The sequence below is a fragment of the Lepus europaeus genome, chromosome 6, assembly GCF_033115175.1.
Source record: "Lepus europaeus isolate LE1 chromosome 6, mLepTim1.pri, whole genome shotgun sequence".
Taxonomy (NCBI): Eukaryota; Metazoa; Chordata; class Mammalia; order Lagomorpha; family Leporidae; genus Lepus; species Lepus europaeus.
Window position 1 is genome coordinate 92,044,296 of NC_084832.1, and position 10,132 is coordinate 92,054,427.

The window sequence follows — 10,132 nt, forward strand, 5'->3', positions numbered from 1 at the left end:
ATTTGCTCAACTTTCAGAGAAAGTGTTCTCAATGTTCATTTCTGTTCTGTGCTTGCTTATTCTTCCATAGTTTCCATGCTGCATTGTCCTCTCAGCTTTGGGAACTGTTTCAATTTTGTTTGATTTAATTTTATTCTGTTCCCAGCAAGATCTTTTGTCTTCTAGGAACATTTTTGAAAATTCTGGTTGTTTTGGGAGTGGGCTTTTGCCTAGCCCTTCAGATGCCTGGTTGGGTCACCCACATCCTACATCCCACATCTGAGTGCCTGGTTTGGAGTCTTGGCTCCATTTTTTATTTTTAAGATATATTTTGCTTATTTATTTGAAAGGCAGTTACAGCACCTGGCTCCTGGCTTCGGATCGGCACAGCGTGCCAGCCACAGAGTGCCGGCCATAGCGGCCATTTGGAGAGTGAACCAATGGAAAAGGAAGACCGTTCTCTCTGTCTCTCTCTCTCTCACACACTAACTCTGCCTGTCAAAAAAAAAAAAAAAAAAAAAAAAAAAAAAGCAATTACAGAGAGGGGGAGAAACAGAGAGATCTTCCATATGCTGATTCATCCCCAAAATGGCCACAATGGGCACAGGTGGGCCACGCTAGAGCCAGGAGCTTCATCCCTGTCTCCCACATGGGTGCAGGAGCCCAAGTACCTGGCCATCTTCTGCTGCTTTCCCAGGAGCTTTAGCAGGGAGCTGGATCAGAAGTGGAGCAGCTGGGACTAAAAACGGTGCCCATATGGGATGCTGGCATTGCAGGCCATAGCTTAACCTGCTATACCATAACATCAGCCCCCTGACTCCACTCTTGATTCCAGCTTCTTGCTAAGACAGACCCTGGGAGCCAGCAGTGATGGTTCAAGTACTTGAGTCCCTGCCACCCCGTGTGGGAAACCTGACTCCTGGCTTCAGCCTGGCCCAACCAGGCCATCGTGGTCATCTTGGGGATAAACCCAGTGAATAGAAGATTGCTTCCTCTGTCTCTGCCTCTCTATAACTCTGCTTTCAAATTAATTAATTAATTAATTAATTATTTTTAAACAGCCAAGCTGTAAAGAAAGGGAGCCATTGATTAACTGGCAGACATTTAGTGCCAGACACCAGACAAATACTTTTTCATGTGACAGGCAATGAGATGGTTCTCTGGCCACTGCTGCCACCCAGATTTCTCCTGTGATCCTCTGGGGATGTCCCATTAGCTGCCTGTCTCTTTCCTTTCATTGTATCAGTGGCATGCCAACACAGCCCACTGTTTGAAATTTTCAACATAGCCCATTGATCAGTGAGATATGGAAAGGAAAAGGCTTCCTAGAGGTACCCCACCATCATCAGCAGCTGCCGCCAGTCCCAAGATCTTCATTCCTGTTTGTATCATTTAACCCTCAACAACATGATCATGTTGGTATGATGATGATTCTAATTTTAAAGTTGAAGAAGTTGAGGCTTGGGGAGACAGCTCAACCCCCAGAGTGTGTGTGTGTGTGTGTGTGTGTTTTCCAAAGTAGGTCAGTTGGCAAACTTAAGCCTAATTGCATTTCCCTAATGTTTGTCATTGGAGCTTCATTGATGTTTGTCATTTGGCTCTCAGATCTCCTCTAAGTTAGAGAGTGAATGTATGTTGCCAAAGCGGGACATGATAAAACATAGTATTGGGACTTCAGTTTCCTCATCTATAAAATGGGCTAAGGACATTACTTATAAATAAATGTGACATGAGAATTAGTGAAATAATATGTGGGAGCATGGCATATGTCAGTGGGGGTGTGACATTGTGGTACAGTGGGTTAAGCCACTGGCTTGCAATGCTGACATCCCCTATTGAGCACTGGTTTGAGCCTCAGCTGTTCAGCTTCTCATCCAGCTCCCTGCTGATGCACCTGGGAAAGCAGTGGAAGATGACGCAAGTACTTGGGCCCCTGCCACCCATGTGAGAGACCCAGATGGAGTTCTTGGTTTGACTTGGCCCAGCCCCAACTACTGCAGCCATTTGGGGAGTAAACCAACAAAGATATTTCTTTCTCTCTCTCTGCCTTTCAAATAAATAAATAAATCTTTGAATACATATATGTGGGAACTTCAAAATTTTATGGAAAAATGGAACTAAAAGATAAGTTTTTAAGTCTTTTTACTTTTATTGACTTGAGAGACACAGAAAGATCTTTCATTTGCTAGTTCATTCCCCAAATGCCTGCAACAAACAAGATTGGACCAGGCTGAAGCCAGGCACCCAGAATTTAGTCTGTGTCTTCCGCATGAGTGGCAGGGACCCAAGCAGCTTGAGCCTGCTGCCTTCCAGGGTGTGCATAGTAAGAAGCCAGAATCAGAAATGGAGCAGGGACTCTGTTTGGGATGCAGGCTTTCCAAGCCATGGCTTTACCACTGTGCCAGATGCCTGCCATCCTCTCTCTGTCTTACAATTTTAAAGTCCCCGGGTCATAACCTTACTCCCTCCTAAAACCCCAGTTCCCTGCTGCCATCCGCTGTGCCTCTTGTCATCCCGGCTCCCCAGTTGGGTGGGATGAGAATGCTGTGAGAAGAGGCCCCTCCCCAGAGCGCCCTCCCGAAGTGCATGGGCATCCCATGAATCCCATTCTTGGAAATGAGCCAGGGCAGAGCTTGGGGCCTGGCACGTGAGTGAAGTTCCTTCCCAGCTGTAATTGCCAACTTTGTTTTCTCCACAGGAGCTAAACTGCACAGTGAAGAATAGTAAGTCATCTTCCCTTGTTCCTCCTGGTGTAGCTGTGCTATAAAGCGATCGCCTCATGCTGAGTTCTGACACGGGCCCCGCCATCCCACCCCGGGGCCCGGCTGTGGCTGCACGCTCCGTGGGAGGCACTGTGGAGAGCCCTGGATGTGTGCACCTGCACTGCCTGCTTGGCAGCCAAAGTCAGGAAATGAGGAATGGAATTGTGGGTTGGATTTGGAGAGGATTCTCTGGGGTGCTGCCCTAGTGCAGCTGTAAGCCAGTTTCAGTCACCACAACTTGCTTGTGGAAAGTCACAGACACCTGTTCTGTTGGTTAGGTTTTGTTTAATTCCAGAAAAGGTACATATTTCAAGTGTCCTGACATACCTCATCCCTCCTGGGCCATATTTCTAACCACTGCTTCATCTAAAAACCAACCTGCATACTATTTCTTGGCTCCTAAAATGCCCTTTAGACATCAGAGCTTTGCAATAACCCCAGGCAAGTACTAGAATAGTGGCAGTGGAGCTCTCTGGACCTGCTGCCGCGCCACCACAGGGCCTCCGCTTCAACTCGGATTCCCGCCTTTCCCTGCAAGGTACCTGCCTGGATGACAGCTGGATCCACCCTCGAAACCTGACCCCCTCATCACCAAAAGATGTCCAGATCCAGCTGCACTTGGCCTACACCCGGTCTGGAGACCTTGTCCCTGTGGTTCACGTCGAATGGATGCTACAGACAGATGGTGAGTGGGCGTATCATGGGATTCTGCCACCTCCATACCACCTGTCCCCTTCTGATTCAGAGTTGGGTTCCCAAGCCTGTGTTCAGACGCAAGGACTCAAATTCAGAGCTGGAAGGCTCCATCGTTGCATGCAGTTAATGCTTTTTCTGCACTGTAGATAGCAACCCCCAGTAATATCTTCTCATCACGCCGTCCTTCATAAAAGGCCTTCCTGCAGTCTGATTATCACTCTGGGGAGAGGGGAGGCAAGTAGTTAATCTTAGGACTACAGTGCCAAATACTTACTGGGAAAACAGTAACACATTGGCCAGTCTGCTTTTTCCCTTCGTTTAGGGGCCAACACTTTTCAAAACACATGCTCTGAACCTCTTCAGAGAGTGAGTTTGTGTTGCAGAACTGGGAGGATAAGGTGCTGTGAGAGCCAGCCCAGATCAGTGAACAGGGCATGGGGGAGGTTCTCCATGTAAAGCCTCAGCCTGAATGCTCCCTGCTGGCTGCAGGTGGGGAAGGCTACATTTGATACCCATGCCATGTTGCCCATGCCCAAGCCACAGATTTGCAAAGCCTGGTGGTTAATATTGCCCATGTCCCAAGTCACAGTGCCTGGGCTCACTTCCCAGCTGTGCTCCTGACTCCAGCTTCCTGCCAATGCACACCCTGGGAGGCAGTGATGAGGACTCAAGTAGATGAGTCTCTGCCACCCATGTGGGAGACCAGGACCAGCCCTGTCTGTTGTGGATGAGAGCTCTTTCTTCCTGCCTCACAATTGAATAAATAAAAGTAAAAGAAGCACACGCTACTCTAGCAAATGTGCTTTAAATATCCTGCTTTTGAAATGTGCAGAGCCTTCACTGAGAGCCCAGTGTGAGGCATCCTTGTCCTTGTCCAGTAGATGTGACTGTCCACACGCAGAGGCTAAGCAAGGCCCCAGAGTGACCTGAGGAACAGGAAGCAGAGAGTTAGGCAAGACGGGCAGTGAGCAAGCATGGCAGAGAGGGAAGTGACACACCCTGTGGTTATGATGGCTGAGCTGCATCTGTTTGTCTCCTCTCCCGCACTCTGACCTTCAGCCAGCATCTTATACCTGGAGGGTGCAGAGCTGTCCATCCTGCAGCTGAACACCAATGAACGATTATGTGTCAAGTTTGAGTTTCTCTCCAGACTGAAGCATCACCACAGGCGGGTAAGGACAGAGCTCGTGAGCGCAGCGTGTGCTCTTCCCTGCCCCAGTATGGACCTGCCCCCGAAGGCGGGCGCAGATTTACCTTGGAGGCTGCCTCCTTTCCCTTTCCACTCTGCGAGGAAGTGGACTTGGCACGTGACCTCCACAGCCCTGCCTCTTGCCATTTTTGTTTGTACCTGGAATTAATCTGGTGATGGCCACCAGGGATAAAACATGCTGTCCAGACCAAAGGGCTGCTGTGGGTGGCACGGAGCTGTGAGTCCAGTGGTGGTTTCACCGCTAGATGGGAGAACGTTCTGCCTATTCAGTTTGCTTAAAGCAGTGGATCTCAGAGTATGTGCCGTGGGGCAGCAGCATCAGCAGCTCCCCAGGATTTGTGTATGTGAATACTTCAAAGAGTGCATGGAAAATAGAATTAAAAGATAAGTTCAGGGATGAGTATTTTATGCAGCAGTTAATACTCTGCTTGAGATTCCCACATTCCATCAGGATACCAGTTTGAATCCTGGCTCCTCAGAGTCTGATCCAGCTTCCTGCTAATGCATCTGGAAGGCAGCAGATGATGGCTCAAGTTCTTGGGCCTCTGCCACACCTGTGGGAGACCTGGAAGGAGTTCTGGACTCCTGGCTTTGGGTCTGGTCCAGCCCTGAGGTCTCTCTGTGTGACCCTCACCTGTCGGGCTGGAAGAGCGACAGTGTCTCTCAACAAGAAACACCAGAGACAAGCCTGATGAGCATGTCCATTTATTAGCAATCAGGCACAGACTTTTATAGGGTAAGAGGGGGAGAAAAAACCTGGGGTAGTAATGGCGATTCTATAGGGCAGAAGGGGCAGCATGCCAAAAGACCCCTAACCAATCGACTTACAGGTCATGTAGGCCACATAGGCCCCTGGCCTCTTTTGTACAACCTGCCCACATCTGGAATGTGGGAGTTGCTTATCGGCTCTCTGTTTATCAATCGTAAAGGCACAGCCATAGGCTTCCAACAGGAAGGAGGGATGGGGGAAATGGGCTGGAGCTCCTGCTGCCTGCCAGCAGCCAGGCTGTGGGGTCCCTCCTAACCTCCCGCATGGGCAGGGCAGGGCAGGCAGTCCCATGGGATCACCCACACAGCTCTAGCTGTTGCAAGCATTTGGGAGTGAACCAGCCAATGGAAGATCTATCTGTCTGTCTGTCTCTCTGCCTTTCAAGTAGTTGAAAATAAATAAATATTTTTTTTTTAAAAAGATAAGTTTAGGGAAGGGTGTTTGGCGTACCAGTTAAGATGCTGCTCGGGGGCCAGCACTGTGGCACATAGTAGGCTGGGCCTCTGCCTGTGGTGCTGGCATCCAATATGGGCACTGGTTTGTGTCCCAGCTGCTCCTCTTCCACTCTAGCTCTCTGCTAACAGCCTTGGAAAGCAGTAGAGGATGGCCCAACAGCTTGGGCCCCTGAACCCATGTGGGAGACTCAGAGGAGGCTCCTGGCTCCCAGCTTTGGATAGGCCCAACTCTAGCTGTTGTGGCCATTTGAGGAGTGAACCATCAGATGGGAGATCTCACTCTCTCTCTGTCTCTGTCTCTCTCTCTTTCTCTATCTCTTTGTAACTCTGCCCTTCAAATAAACAAATTAAAAAAAAAAAAAAAGATGCTGCTTGGGATGCCTGCATCCCATATCAGAGTACCTGGGTTCAAGTCCCACCTCAGCCTCTCAATTCCAGCCTCCTACTAATGCACACTCTGAGGCAGCAGGCGGTGGCATATGTGCTTGGGTCCCTGCCACCCAAATAGGAGACCTGGATTGAGTCCCCACTTCCAGGCTTCATCGTGATCCAGCTGAGGCTATTGTAGGCATTTGTGAAGTGAACCAGTGCATGGGAAGATTCTCTCTCTCCCTCTCTCTCTCTAACACACACTCACTCACTCACTCATTCTCTCTGCCTTTCAAATAAACAAGTCTATTTTGATGTAAAAAATATTTGAAATCCATACATATGAGGAATCTTCAAATGTTTCAGGGAAAAATGCATATTGTGAAAAAACTATGCATGGATTTTAGAATTTTTTGCACCAAAATAAACTCAACTTTTAATTTCATTTTTCACGGACATTTTGAAGTACGCTCTTTTTTAAAGATTTTATTTTTTTACTTGAAAGTCAGAGTTACAGAAAAGCAGAGACAGAGAGTGAGAGAGGTCTTCCATCCATTGGTTCATTCCCCAGATGGCTGCAATGGCCAGAGCTGGGCTGATCCAAAGCCAGGAGCTTCCTCCAGGTCTGCCACATGGGTGCAGGGGCCCAAGTACTTGGACCATCTGCCGCTGCTTTCCCAGGGCATAGCAGAGAGCTGGATCGGAAGAGGAGCAGCCGGGACTAGAACCGGCACCCATGTGGGATGTTGGCATTGCAGGCGGTGGCCTTACCCACTCTGCCACATGTCAGTCCCTACCCTCATATTTTTTATATTGTAAGCCCCACCCAGGCATTCTGAATCAGAAACAGGGGTAAGGCCAGCTCTTGGGGTCCACAGCCCTCCACATGATTCTGGAGCATGCTCTAGTGTGAAAACTCCTGGTTGAAATCTGCAAATAGCCCTCTGCAACAGGCTAGATCTCCCACAAACACAAGTAGCAAGGCAGAGCCTCCCCCAAACTTGGCTGCTGTGTGGAACAGGTTCCTAGCTCTACTCAGAGGAGAGAATGAGAGTTCTTCCAAGCCATCAGGGAAACAACTCAGCACAATTCGGTTAGCTCTGCAGCCCAGGTAGGTGAGGATCTCCTTCTCCCTCTACATTTTCCTGCTCTGGAACATTCTCCTTTTTCTTCTTTTTATATTTATTTGACAGATAGAGTTAGACAGTGAGAGAGAGAGAGAGACAGAGAGAAAGGTCTTCCTTCTATTGGTTCACCTCCCAAATGGCCACTACAGCTGGAGTTATGCTGATCCAAAGCCAGGAGCCAGGTGCTTCCTCCTGGTCTCCCATGCAGGTGCAGGGCTCAAACACTTGGGCCCTCCTCCATTGCCTTCTCGGGCCACAGCAGAGGGCTGGACTGGAAGAGGAGCAACTGGGACTAGAACCCGGCACCCATATGGGATGCTGGAACCGCAGGCAGAGGACTAACCAAGTGTGCCAAGGTGCCAGCCATGGAATGTTTTCAAGAGAACCCTGGCTTTCCCCTTTAAGGAGAGTCATTTAACAAGGAGTTTGTAGCTGCCTCTTATATGCCAGTTCTGACAGTTCCAAGTCCCCTGGTTCAGCCTTTATTCACTTATTCCAGAATTTGAGACAGCTGATGGGAGGGGAATGGCTACTTCCACTTGCCCAATTCTTTTATCTATGACTCCAGTACCCACTGATGAGGTCCACATCTAAGATGTATGAAATAGGGGCCAGCGCTGTGGTGCAGTGGGTTAACACCCTGGCCTGAAGCACCAGCATCCCATATGGGTGCCAGTTTGAGACTTGGCTGCTCCACTTTTGATCCAGCTCTCTGCTATGGGCCTGGGGGAGCAATAGCGGATGGCCCAGGGCCTTGAGCCCCTGCACCCTCGTGGGAGACTGAAGGAAGCTCCTGGCTCCTGGCTTTGGATCAGCATAGCTCCAGCCGTTGTGGCCAATTGGGGAGTGAGCCATTGGATGGAAGACCTCTCTCTCTCTCTTTCTCTCTGCCTCTCCTTTCTCTGTGTAACTCTGACTTTCAAATAAATAAATAAATCTTTAAAAAAATTGGGCATGGGTGTTTGGCATAGCAGTCGAGATGCCCACGTTGCATAGCGGAATATCTGGGTTTGAGTCCCAGCTCTGCTCGTGATCCTAGCTTCCTGCTGATGCACACCATGAGGCCACAGTGATGACTCAAGTGATGAATCGGATCCCTGCCACCTGTGTGTCAGACCCAGGTTGAATTACCAGCTCTTGGCTTCAGCCTGGCCATTGCAGCCATTGGGAAGTGAACTGGTGGATAGGAGAGCTAGCTAACTCCCCCACCCCGTCTTTCAAGTAAATAAAAATTCAATTTTTTTTTCTAAAACTCAAATATATATCTAGAAAAAACAGATATACTGATGCTATCTCAGATTTTTGGATTTTGGAGTTTGTCTTATTTTTGACTGATTTTGGGGAGCAGGTGTGGAAGGGGGTGCTTTGAACCCAAGTGCATGAGAGAGGCGTGCATGTAACCTTTCCAGTCCTTTTCCTTTCAGTGGCGTTTTAACTTCAGTAATTTTGTGGTGGAACCTGGCCAGGAGTACTTAGTTCACCACCTGCCCAAGCCAATCCCCGATGGGGACCCAAACCACCAGTTCAGGAACGTTCTTGTGCCTGGTAAGAGTATCCTGCCCAGCCATTGCCTTCACCATGGGGTTCTGTGGGAGGAAACCAACTGGTGGCTCACCCGAACCCTCAACACACAGCACCCCCAGGAGGCTCAGTCACCAGGCACTGGGAGCTAGCTCCTTGGTGTATGGCTGCAGGCTGTACTCCCCAAAACAGAGCCCCTTCTCTCATGACACAGTCATAGGTACTGGCCCACAATCCCAAGAGTTCTTGAGAGAGAAGCCACATACTTCCTGCCTGGAATGTGTCTGGGAAACAGGCCACTCTCAGGAGGGTGGTAAGCCCTGGCCTCAGGCCAGCCCCAGCCTCCACCATTGTTGACATGTCCCACCTGTGTTTCTCTAACACCCTTCCTGGGGTGACACACCCTCCTCTCCCTCTCCTCCATGCTGCCCATGGTGACTGCTGGGTTACCTTCTAAACCCTCACTTGCTATGTGTGCCTCTTCTCTCTGCCCTCCCCACATCTCAGGTGCTCAAAGCCAGCTACGGGACAAGGTCTGGGTCTTCCCTTTTATGTAATCTTCCTAACCTCTTGCACACAGTAGCTGGTCAGAAGTTATTGTTGAGGGTGGCGATGGGGTGGGCATTGGTGCTGGGATCCAGGTAGTGAAGAGCCAATTAGCAATCACTAGGACAAAGGCAGGTGGTCCATGAGTCAACTCAGATCTGCTGTGTCATCTCCACCAAGGAGCACAAAGAGTCCTTTAGGATAATGGTCGGCAGCAGAACCTGGGCACTGGCATTCTCCCCACCCCCGATGCCTCTGCCTTCCTGCTTCTGTGCCCTTTTCCTGTGCATGCTGGGTTCATCCTCACATGCTGCTCTTCACACACGTGCTGCTCCAAGCACAGGTGTCAACCAAGCACAGTCAGGCTGCTGTGACGGAGGTGACAGGCAGGCAGATGGGGGAACCACCAATACGGCCACGCTGCCTGAGCTACCACCGCCTCGGCCCCGTCCCTGGGCCCCCTGCACTGTCCATGGGTTTGGGGCCTCCTGAAGACACCGGAGAAACTCACCCAAGCAGGAGCCCCGTGCCTTTCCAGGCCCCTCAGCCACCAGCCCTGTCCTTCTGGTTGTTTGAACACTGTGCGTGAATGTGTCACTGTGCAGAGATCATTGGCACGCTGCTCGCAGGGGGCATGGTTGGGGTGGGTCCAAGCATCTGGAAGCCAGGCAGATCTCTGGCCTGTGGCACTGAGGCCC

General features: G+C 50.0%; 1 long non-coding RNA gene across 1 annotated transcript; it reads left to right on the forward strand.

Annotated features, from left to right (window-relative positions):
* The first annotated feature begins 2,627 nt into the window (after nucleotides 1-2,627).
* LOC133762419 (uncharacterized) lies at nucleotides 2,628-8,829 on the forward strand. Its single transcript, XR_009866275.1, has 4 exons — nucleotides 2,628-2,702; nucleotides 3,280-3,426; nucleotides 4,497-4,609; nucleotides 8,792-8,829. It is a non-coding gene; the product is annotated as an uncharacterized LOC133762419 (long non-coding RNA).
* The last annotated feature ends 1,303 nt before the right edge of the window (nucleotides 8,830-10,132 follow it).